This window comes from Saccoglossus kowalevskii, chromosome 2, assembly GCF_978046115.1.
Source record: "Saccoglossus kowalevskii chromosome 2, keSacKowa6.1, whole genome shotgun sequence".
NCBI lineage: Eukaryota > Metazoa > Hemichordata > Enteropneusta > Harrimaniidae > Saccoglossus > Saccoglossus kowalevskii.
Window position 1 is genome coordinate 33,223,136 of NC_140642.1, and position 12,841 is coordinate 33,235,976.

The window sequence follows — 12,841 nt, forward strand, 5'->3', positions numbered from 1 at the left end:
CTGTTTGAAACACCTGATGGTCTCAGGGTGAGGTGGCAAATGTTCCTTCCATTTGATTGTCGAGAACGTGTACTGCAAGAATTACATACTGCTAAATCTGGAGGTCACTTAGGAATGGAAAAATCCCTTTCTAGACTGAAAATGAGATATTTCTGGTATGGCATGGCTTCAGATGTGCGGGCATATGTGAGGTCTTGCAATGTTTGTGCTCAACGTCAATCTGCACGAAAACCAAGAAAGGCACCACTACAAACAATTGACATATTGGGGCCTTTTACTGAAAGTTCTGAGGGAAACAAAAAGGTCTTGGTCTTTGCTGACTATTTTACAAAGTGGCTAGAATGTATACCCTTGAAAGATGAAAAAGCAACAGTTGCCAAAGCTTTGGTTAGTGTTGTCATCAGTCGTTTTGGTGTGCCAGGTGAAATTCATTCAGACAGAGAACGAGATTTTATCTCATCTACCTTTCGGGAAGTGTGTTCATTGTTGGGAATTTCCAAAACTTACACCACTCCACGATACCCTCAAAGTGATGGAATGGTAGAAAGGCATATGAAGGTCGTAGTGGGAGTAATTAAGTCTTATCTAGACCCATTGGCCCACCAGCGTGATTGGGATCAGTACTTGCCATATGTGTCCATGGCCTATCGCTCATCCGTACATGCATCTACAGGGGAAAGCCCAAACTTTTTGATGTTGGGACGAGAAGTAACATTACCGGTAGATTTAATGTTTGAAGTCAACAACGATGAGTGTGACAGTGGTAAATCTGACTATGTTTTGGATCTAAAGGCCAAAATGCAGAGTGCACATGCATTGGCACGAGAACGATTAGGTGCAAGTGCTCGTCATCAAAAGAGACATTATGACCGTTACCTCGATAAGAAAGGGTATCTAGTCTGAGAGTTTGTGTGGCTAAAGGAAGAACGGAGGAGGAAAGGTCTCAGCCCCAAACTACAAATGAACTTTGAAGGCCCATATATGGTTGTCAGTAGAATATCTGATGTGGTTTACCACATCCAGTGTAGTCTCCGCAGCAAGTTTAAAGTTGTTCATTATGAGAAACTGAAAAGATACCAAGGAAAACCAATCACCCCTTGGCTAGACCGTGTACCATTAGCAGTCTTGGAACAGAGAATACAAGATGGTCACCCAGAAGAACTCCAAACTACGAAGGTGACGGACCAGATTTCTGCTGACCAATCATTAAGTCCTGTCATGTTGCCAGATGCACAAGTGGAAGATTGTTCAACAACTTTATTGAAGCCCAATGTGAACACAGATGCTACCTGTGATCACCAACTGGATGTGACTGGTAGCACAGGGCAAGAAGCTGTTGAAACTCCACCTTTAGACCCACCTGGAGGACCAGAAGAGTCAGCGAACACTGAAACTGAGACCATGACGGTGCCTTGTGAAGATAATAATTGTGAGAAGCACAATCATAGTGACAGACAGTCTAAGTACCCAAGACGAGATCGGAAACCAACACATTATTATGGGTTCGGATGGATTAGACGTGTAAACCTGGATGATGAAGATGTTCATCAAGTTTGAGAATGTATTTGGACATTTTATGTGAACACTGATCTGTAGAAAACTACTTTTGGTTTAGATGCATGAACTCTTTGTGTGTGAAAATATTGATGTTATATAGACCAGCAGACTGCATGCATGCAAGTCTATTTAGAGTTATGTGTTTGTGATTTATTGTTAACTATTTCTTTTACAGGTATATACAGGTAGGATTGACAATGTTTATTGTAGCTAACCTATGTGAATCTAGACTTGTTGTAACTACTGTTGAGATTACGACTCAAACACAGGATGTAGTTTGGTCTGGGGAGGGGGAGTGTAATGGAAACCTGTGCTTTATTACATTATTAAACTACGATATTTGTTAACCTAGGTAGACCTTTCGGGTCGCCAGGTAGTCGTGGAATACTAAACTCCATATATGTATTAGATGTACGCCTATTACAAATATTAGCCTATCGGGTTGAGTATATAATATCACATGACTATTTTTGATTGACATGTACACACTCTGTAATTCTGTTCGAGCAGCATGGCGTTGATGTTATGGTTCATGGAGAATATAACTACTCAATTTTCATCCACAATCCGTGTGTGAATTGTTTTATTTAGATAACATCGTGAAGTGGTTGAACCGAGGCGGTACCAGGATCCCCTGAGAAGAAAGTGCGTGCTGTGTGTCCGCTAAAACAACGTGCGACACGGTAGAAAGTGTCGTCGTTTATCGCCCCTAAATTACTAGGCCGGGTAACGTTCTTTTTGTAGTGGAGCCCCAAATAAATTCCATTACAATATCATTAACTCTATGTCTATAACACTTCATTTGGTTTATGTATGAACAATTTAAGCACATTTTTAAGTAATTTCAAAATAGTATCTGTCGTTATTTTCCTATATTTATTTTAAACATGTGGGGATATAGCTCAGTGGTTGAGCATTCGACTACAGATCGAGAGGTCCTCGGTTTAAACCCGGGTGTCCCCTTCTATTTTAATGTTATATATCAGCACACATGCAATCTCTTGTTTCCATATCATTCACTCTATGCCTAACAACACTTCATTTTGTTTATGTATGAACAATTTAAGCACATTTCTACGTAATATCAAAATAGTATCAGTCGTTATTTTCCTATATTTATTTTAAATGTGTGGGGATATACCTCAGTGGTAGAGCATTCGACTGCAGATCGAGAGGTCCCTGTTTCGACCCTGGGTGTCCGCTTCTATTTTAATGTTATACATTAGCCAACATAAAACACTTGTGTCCAGATCATTCACTCTATGCCAAAAACACTTCATTTTGTTTATGTATGAACAATTTAAGCACATTATGATGTAATATTAAAATTGTATCAGTAGTTATTTTTCTATATTTATTCAAAACTTGTGGGGCTATAGCTCAGTGGTAAAGCTCGACTGCAGATCGAGAGGTCCCTGGTTGGAACCCGGGTGTCCCCTTCTATTTTAATGTTATACATTAGCACACATGCAATCTCTTGTGTCCATATCATTCACTCCATGCCAAAAACACTTCATTTTGTTTATGTATTAACCAATTAAGAACATTTCTACGTATTTTCAAAATAGTATCAGACGTTATTTTCCTATATTTATTTTAAACATGTGGGGATATTATAGCTCAGTGGTAGAGCTTTCGACTGCAGATCGAGAGGACCCTGGTTCGAAGCCGGGTGTCCCCTTCAATTTTAAAAGGAAGATCAATGCAAACAACATAATGACCCCTACAGAAAAAGCTCCACGAATGTAGGAGAATGCAATTTACAGTTTTTTTATATCACTTTTAATTCTCTAGAAATTCAACTCTTTTCATCAGTATAATGTAGTCAGCCATCTTGATTCTCAAGCAAAGGATTATGGGTTAAGTATGACATCATAGAATCTGTTGTCAGAAATTGAGAAAATTATTTCATACCCTGTACTGATAGAATATCATTAATGTATCAACACGCCGATGATACAACACTCACTCTCTCCGATGACCAATCAATTTTAGCATCATTAGAAACATTCAACAATTATGGGGCTATCTCAGGGGCAATAATTAATGAAAATAAAACTGAAATTCTTTGGTGTGGTTCAAACAAAGGTCGAACTGACGTGCCTATTGCCTGTACAATCCAAAAAGACACGATTTTTATACTAGGTGTTTATATGGGCCATTCGAATATTAATTTAATAAATAGTAACTGGAATAATAAAATGTCATAATGCGAAACCATACTAAATCATTGGAAACGACGAAAGCTTTCCCTAAAAGGAAAAACTTTAATTGTTAACACTCTGGTATCGTCCATGTTGTATTATCCCTTATCCGTTACCACAATATCTGAGGAAATCCTTTCCAAATACAAAAAATCAATAACTGCATTCATCTGGGATAATCGGAAACACTTAATCAAGTATGACGTCATTACAAGTCCAATATCTTCGGGGGGGGGGGGTAATCTGTCTGACATGCAATCCAGACGTGCATCATTTCGGTTAAAATGGATAAAGAAATATTTGAAACCCGATTATAACCATAAATTTAAATATTTAATGACCTATAACATAAACAAATACTGCAACCTCAATCTCGGACCCGATCTCTTTAAAATTAAATTAGACCCACAAAAATTCACCAATTTACTTCCATTTTATGCCGAAATGCTGCACGCCTGGAATAAAATTTCCCAACAAATAGATGCCAGCCCACATTCTCTTATAGACATATATTACCAGCCAATCTTTTACAACAAACTCATTTTAAATGATGATAACCAGCTATTTTTTGAGAATTTTGTTAATGCTGGAGTTATTATGGTGAGGGATTTATTATACGAGGTAGTTCCCGTTTTTTGTACAACCAAATGCAATCTGTGAACTCGTGCAAGGCGACTCAACTCCCAATAAAAGTAAATCTCCGGACAAAATATTAAAACAATACCATATCATAATTAATGCATTTCCCGTCAATTGGTAAAAACATTGTATGAAATATTGTTGTACCAATAAAGATAAAGACCCCGAAATAACGGAAATCCATATTGACTTTAAATCTCAAGAGGTACCCATAAGTCAATTTACTACAAAAAAATTTACTCAACTAATTAACATGACAAAGGACGTTGAGCCACCTTGCATTGCCCATTGGTCCCAACTATACGATAATATAAACTTCAAAAATATATGGCCTCATATATATGGGGGTATCAAACCAAACTTACTTGGTGATAATGACTATAAAATCATTCACAACTCAATTTTTACAAATACTTTCCTTTATAAAATGAATTTGTCTGATAGTCCTTTATGCCAATTTTGCAACAATTGTAATGAAGATATTCTACATATGCTAGTGAAATGCAACACTATACAACCCTTCTGGCAATATATCTTCAATCTCCTCCAAAAAATACCCAATATCGCCGTTGATTCAAATACAGACACCATTATACTATTCAGCCAATTAACCTCTAATGACAAGTTTAACACTGCCCTCATAAACTACCTTGTCTCTTACCCGCTATACCATTACAATTAGACGCCAAATATTTAACAATTCTCAGCACAAAATATCTTATTGATATCTTCAAAAATAAATTAATTCATAGAATGACACTAGACCACAGAATGTTTGCATACCGCAATGAAGTTATACTGTTCAAATGTAGATATGAAACCTTAATGGAAACAGACACAAATGATAATTTCACTGTCACTTTCTAAATAAAAATTTGCCTGATCATCTTTTACACAATAGCTTGAAATTATTTCAATTATGAGACTTACGAGTATTATGAGTTATGGTAATATTATTTGATGAAAGTTTATGTATTGTATTCTTTTTAATTTTGTACATATATTTTTAACAAGGGAGACCAGTGGGTCTGTCTTTTAATAAAAAAAAAACAGTTCTCGTCCGATCACTGAAATTAAGCTGCATCGGGCGTGGTTAGTACTTGCATGGGAGACTGGAAGGGAATACCACGTGCAGTTGGCTCATCAACATTTTTATTCCACCGTACATACTAACTTTTTCACGGGATTTTTTGCCTAGCCGAAGCTTTAAATGACATCCAATTCCGACAAATATTCAGCCTACTGACAAACCATTGCAGAATACACCAGTTCTCGTCCGAGTAGGACGTGTTCAACTGGTGCTCCAGCATATGCTAATCAACGTGCTACGTGATAGACATCCTGTGTTAATCACAGTGATTTGTAGTGTTGTTTTACCACCATAAGACGTTTTTCACTTTTATTTTGTGATACTTAGGAAAGGCCTTCTGTGACCAGTGTTTTCTTCCAGCGCTGCACGAGAGATTAGGCCATTATGGCCACCCCTCGTGCTCAAGGCACTCGGCGACCACCTGCCACAAAGGACAACAAGGTAACCATTGTTGATTGTAATTTTAAAGCTTTAGATGTTATTGAGGCTGTACAAGGAACATGTGGAACTGAATCTGTATTAGCATGTATAAATATTAATGGTATTTGGCAAATAACTCAATACCAAACACAAACTATATCGATATACGATATACGATATATAGTATATCGTCGACGTCAATTCAAACAATCAAAACATCACGTGAACCTTTCGGAAACATATAAATACAAACTAAAATTTAAAATGAATACATATTTCAAAATTTGTAAATACAGATTTAACATCACCGCCTTCAAACAAAGATTTATGAATCTTATGAAACTTTTTCCTGGGATTGTTTGCGTAGCTGAAGCATTAAATGACATCCAAATCCGACGAACATTCAGCCTATTGCCAAACCATTGCAGAATACACCTGTTCTCGTCCGATCGCTGAAGTTAAGCTGCACCGGGCGTGGTTAGTACTTGCATCACAGACCGGCTGGGAATACCACGTGCAGTAGGCTCATCAACATTTTTATTCCACTGTACATACTAACATTTTCCCGGGATTTTTCGCCTAGCCGAAACATTGAACGACATCCAATTCTGACGAATATTCAGCCTACTGCCAAACCATTGCAGAATACACCAGTTCTCGTCCCATCACTGAAGTTAATCTGCATCGGGCGTGGTTATTACTTGCATGGGAGACAGGCTGGGAATACCACGTACAGGTGGCTCATCAACTATTTTATTCCACCATACATATTAACATTTTCCTGGGATTTTTTGCCTAGCCGAAGCATTAAATGACATCCAAATCCGACGAACATTTAGCCTATTGCCAAACCATTGCAGAATACACCAATTCTCGTCCAAGATGGACGTGCCTGACTGGTGCTCCTGAAATCGATTTGAATCCACTGCATCCTGTGTCACAGAACTGTCAAGTCCTCACATCTGCTTGATTTCTGGTTAACTGACAAACCTTGCCTATTATTTTTAAATTTGAGCTGACAAATTCGCGTTTCTGAGCTGTCTTCGCGAGTTGACTCCGCCCAGCTGGGTGGGGCCAATATGGCCGCCGCCTTTGAAAGCAACCCCAGACGTGCTGCATTGAAAAACCACACGGTATGTATTGCGGACAATGAATACAAGGCAATCGATGTTATCGCGGCGCTGCAGAGAATTTTGGGAAATGATTCACTTGTTGCATGTGTGAAAATGAACGGATATTGGCAAGTGACCTTGTCTAATTTTGATGATGTGGAGATCTTACTTGAACAGGGGCTGTCTATCGTTCCGGCTTACCTTGACGACGATGTCATTATTAAAATGCTTGAATCATACGGATGTATTATTCGAAGTAAAATGGTCAGGAAACATTACAAAGATGCCCCTGAAATTGAAAACGGCACGCGTTTTATTCGTGTTGAAATGCCTGCACATGTAAAATCGCTGCCGTACGCAGTAAAATTGGAAGACAATGGTCAATACGTAAGACTATTACACAGTAATCAACAAAAAGTGTGCAACAAATGCCTGAGCGATGATCATTTAATTTACGAGTGCCCCAAATACAGGTGCAAAAAATGTCAAGAACTCGGGCACACGGAACGGTATTGTCCACAGTCGCGCTGCTTCAAATGTAAAAAAAACAGGTCATTATGCTCAACAATGCGAGAGTGTGGGTGCTGACTCCATTGAAAACAATGACAGTGATAGAAATGAATCAGTGCATGAGACAAACATTAACACTAGCTCACCACCTAATCATGATACAACTGAAATTGAATGCGAAACTACAACATCTCGGGATACAAGTGACGAACCTCGCGACGAACATATCACACCTGCACAGAAATCGAAGGAAGAGATTATAGAAGAAAGTACCGAAAAAATGGAAACTACAGATACACATAACAATCTTGATCGCGCCTCCACCAATGAATCCGGCAACAGACAGAAACGGCATCTTTCAAGCGAGGAAGCGAATCTCGACAGCGAAAGAAACAACCACGGAAGCCCAACTTAAAGAACACTGCAGTAAGACAAGCGTTTACTCCAAAAAAAGGTGATAAAAAGGCGGAAAATGAAGGCGGACAGAGTAACAAATGTAAACAATAAGAACAATGTTTGTGAGTATATCGTTATTTATGGTGATTTTAGTATCACTTAATGTCAACGGTTTTGTAAATAGTGAAAAGATATTGCAAACAATTAATTTGTTTAAAGCAAATCATTATGACATAATTTGTTTACAAGAAATATTTTGGTCAAATTGTAATGTAAACGATATCACAAAAAAATTAGAAAATGACTTTGAAATATTGTTTTGTCTGTCGTCAGATACAGCTTCAAGGCGAGGTGTTTGTTGTCTTGTTAGGAAAAAATCGGGAATTGAGGTCATAAATACAACTTGTTGTAATAATGGAAGAATCGTTCAGCTCACATGTGACATTGATGACCAACAAGTTAATATAATCAATGTGTACGCTCCCACTGTAGTTAAGGACAGGTGTGATTTTTTCGATGGCCTGGGGCAATATCTTTTACCCGATTGCGCTAATCTGGTGATAGGCGATTTTAATTGTAAACAGAACTTTGAAATGGACAGTGGAGGTATTGCAACAGCGGGCGACAGATCACGTGCCAATCTTTTAAATTTAATGAACCAAAATTCCCTCATTGATGTTTGGCGACGACAACATAAACACGCAAAACAGTTCACTTGGCGTAGATATGATAACGTAAACAATGTTTTACGACAGAGCCGTATTGATTACCTGTTAATGCAATCCTCTCACATACATTACTGTGTATCATCAGAAATTGTAAAATATCCATTTAGTGACCATGATCTACTAAAGTATAATATAAAATTTGATAGGGTCAATAGAGGCCCGGGAATATGGAAGTTTAACAACGAATTATTACAAGATGAAGAATACACCAATAAAATCCAAGAAATAATAGAAATGTCCAAAACCGCAAGTGCATACTTTGAAAATAAACTTGTCTGGTGGGATGCTCTAAAAGAGCAAATTCGGCTTTTTTCCATAAGCTACAGTATTAAGAAAAAGAAAACCCTGATACAATTTAAAAATTCATTAGAAAAATGTATCGCCCATGAATACCACAAAGCAGCGAAATATGTCGACTATAATTTAACTAAAGTATTTGAACTCGAGAAAGAACTTGAATCAATTACTAAAAGTGAGATCAATGGTGCAATTATAAGAAGTAAAATTAAAAATTTTGAAGAAGGCGAAACTAGCTCAAAATATTTTTTTAATCTAGAAAAATCTCATCAAAACTCAAAATTAATTACGAATATAATAAGAGATGACGGAAGTACGATAAATACAAGCGATGATATACTTGCTGACGGCGTTTTGTTTTACTCCGACTTGTATAAGAAAGAATATCACGATCAAACAAATATTGATAACTTCCTAAAATTTGTAAATGCTAGACTTGATGACGATGACAAAAATAATTGCGAAAGTCAATTGACAATTGATGAGCTTCATTGTGCACTCCAAAACATGACAAATGATAAAAGTCCCGGATGTGATGGGCTCACCGCTGCTTGGTATAAACGGTTTTGGGACGATGTTTCGCATGACCTGCTCGACTGTTATAATTTGGCACTTGAAACTGGTTCCCTCTCATGTAGTATGCAGCGGGCCTTTATTACGCTCATACCGAAATCAAACTGTGATAAACGTATGTGGAAAAACTGGAGACCTATTAGCCTTTTGAACGTGGATTATACAATTCTGTCCAAAACACTGGCAAATCGCCTTCGTAGCGTTATTGGAACCATTATATCCACTGATCAGACTTGCTGCATACCCGGTCGCGATATTGTTGACAATGTTGTATGCATGAGCAATCTCATCGACTACGTCAATGAAACGAACCAGTCAGGTATTTTTTTAAAACTCGATCAAATGAAAGCATTTGATTGAGTCGATCACCAATATTTAATGAGTACCTTGAAGACCTTTAATTTCGGACACGATTTCATGAATTGGATAAATGTATTATACAATGGCGCGAATAGCAGCATTAAGTGTAATGGCTACCTGTCAAAACCATTCACTGTAACTTGCGGCATAAGACAAGGGTGCCCAATTTCTGCAATTTTGTATGTATTGTCCGCCGAACCCCTTAATGCTGCTATCAAAGCTAACTCTGGAATCACAGGCATTGGTATGCCTGGCTGCCGAGATATTTCTCTTGTTTACCAACATGCTGATGTCACAACGCTTAGTCTCCGGGATGACAAATCAGCGCACAGGTCTTTCGAAATTCTAAGTGACTATGAGGGCGCATCAGGTGCAAAATTAAACTATGATAAAACGCAGTTGTTATAACTCGGAACAATGCGAGGGCGCACTGACAATCCTTTCCCCATAAAACACTGTGTAAATAAGATTCACTTGCTAGGGATTACTGTTGGAAATGAAAACTGTAATTATTTGGAAGACAATTGGGAAAAAAGAATTAACAAGTGTACCACAATTATGAAACAGTGGTCCCACCGAAAACTGACATACAGTGGTAAAATCTTAATTATCAATAGCCTAGCATCATCAACTCTATGGTACACTCTCTCTGTGTTAAGTATTCCTGATGTGTATGTAAACAAACTGAAAACAAATATTACAAACTTTTTCTGGAGCGGTAAAAAGCACCTTATTAAATATGACGTTCTAACTAGGCCAGTAAGTCACGGAGGGTTGAACCTGGTTGATATTGGTACGAAAAAGACTGCATTTCGTTTAAAATGGGTAAAGAAAATGATGGACCCCGAATGTACTCATAAGTTTAAATATTTTATGTGGTATTGTTTAAACAAGTATAGAAATATAAAATTAGACTCCAGTATTTTCAAAATAAATATTGACATTTCAAAATGTGGGGATGTCCCCCCTTTTTATCAAGAGATACTAAAAGCTTGGAGACTGGTTGTAAATAACAGATGGCGCCCTCTACAGTCAAATAATGAAATTTGGCATGAACCATTGTTTTTTAATTCATACATAACCAACAATGGCGTACCTCTTTTTTTTCAAAGATTATATTAATGCTGATATTGTGAAGGTTAAAGACCTCTTCTATGAAGTCGTGCCTGGTATTTTAACATGTGCGGCTATTGTAGAAATAGTTTGTGGTGCGTCCCAATCTGAACTGAGTGAACGAATGATTGCCAATCAATATCAACAACTACTTAATTCGATACCTTCGGAATGGCTTCAATTTTGTGCATCAAACACCCACTCTGCCACGTGTAACGCAGTAGTTGCGTTCGAAATTGATGACACTCGAAATATCTGCAAACTTTCGATAAAAGAATTAACACAATTGGTTCACTCATGCCAGGTGGATATACACCCACAACAGTTTAATCCTGTCTGTACAGAATATTGGTGTAACAAATTTAATAATTTACAGTTTAGACAAATATGGAATAATATTCGTACGGATACCAAAGAAAAATACCTCAGGGATCTAGATTATCTGATTGTTTCACAATGCTGTTATTACAAATGTATCGTTATATAAGATGGAGAAAATTGATTCTCCATTGTGTAATTTCTGTAAATGTGAAAACGAAAATACACTTCATTTATTCACAGAGTGTACTACAATACAGCAACTATGGAAATACGTTTTTGACATAATTTTTAAAATGTGTCCATCTTTTAGTGGTGACAAACAACAAAGTATAATTTTTGGGTTTTTAGACAAACATGATAAATATTTTTGGAATACAATCAATTTGCTTTTATCGCTGACAAAGTATTGTATATATATTCGAAGAAAATATTATATCAACAAAGGAGATCACATTCCCCTCAAACATTATTTTAAATATCAATTAAAAAACAAAATAAAATTTGAATATGATCGCTTCCTGCGAAGGGATGACTTAGCCCACTTTGAATGTTTGTATGCTTATAATAATTCCATAGTTACAATGGTCAATGGGATAAATTATAGATTAACTATTCCTTGAAGACTTATATTATGCTACTATGTATCCATATTCCCATCGCAATTAGAAATTGCACCACAGTACCTAACTGTGATTCTAGAAACGTTTATACATTATAATCCGGAGAATTTTTAACCGGATACTTGTAAATGATGAGCAATTTGAAACGTGATATTAAGTCTTTTATTTTATTAGTTTACGCTTTTGATGCAATTTATGTAATGTAAATGATCCTTTGACATGTAAATTCTTTATAATGAGGCAGACCAGTGGGTCTGTCTTTAATAAAAAAGAAAAAAAAACACCAGTTCTCGTCCGATCACTTAAGTTAACCTGCATCGGGCGTGGTTAGTACTTGCATGGGAGACCGCCTGGGAATACCACGTGCAGTAGGCTCATCAACATTTTTATTCCACCAGACATAGTAACTTTTTTCCGGAATTTTTTGCCTATCCGAAGCATTAAATGACATCCAATTCCGACGAATATGCAGCCTACTGCCAATCCATTGCAGAATACACCAGTTCTCGTCCAATCACTGAAGTTAAGCTGCATCGGGCGTGATTAGTACTTGCATGGGAGACCGCCTTTGAATACCACGTGCACTAGGCTCATCAACATTTTTATTCCACCGTACATACTAAATTTCTCCTGGGATTGTTTGCCTAGCCGAAGCATTAAATGACATCCAAATCCGACGAACATTCAGCCTATTGCCAAACCATTGTAGAATACACCATTTATCGTCCGATCGCTGAAGTTATGCTGCACCGGGTGTGATTAGTACTTGCATCACAGACCGACTGGGAATACCACGTGCAGTAGGCTCATCAACATTTTGATTCCACCGTACATCCTAACCTTTTTCCGGGATTTTTTGCCTAGCCGAAGCATTAAATGGCATCCAATTCCGACGAATATT

The 12,841-nt window shown here is 37.4% G+C and overlaps 2 non-coding genes and 2 pseudogenes across 2 annotated transcripts; all 4 read left to right on the top strand.

The window, feature by feature from the left end:
* Positions 1-2,448: 2,448 nt before the first annotated feature.
* On the top strand, positions 2,449-2,520 carry TRNAC-ACA (transfer RNA cysteine (anticodon ACA)). Its single transcript has one exon. It is a non-coding gene; the product is annotated as a tRNA-Cys (tRNA).
* Positions 2,521-3,163: 643 nt separating this feature from the next.
* On the top strand, positions 3,164-3,238 carry TRNAC-GCA (transfer RNA cysteine (anticodon GCA)). The gene has a single exon. It is a non-coding gene; the product is annotated as a tRNA-Cys (tRNA).
* Positions 3,239-6,316: 3,078 nt separating this feature from the next.
* Positions 6,317-6,436, top strand: LOC144362692 (5S ribosomal RNA; annotated as a pseudogene).
* Positions 6,437-12,411: 5,975 nt separating this feature from the next.
* On the top strand, positions 12,412-12,531 carry LOC146748933 (5S ribosomal RNA; annotated as a pseudogene).
* The last annotated feature ends 310 nt before the right edge of the window (positions 12,532-12,841 follow it).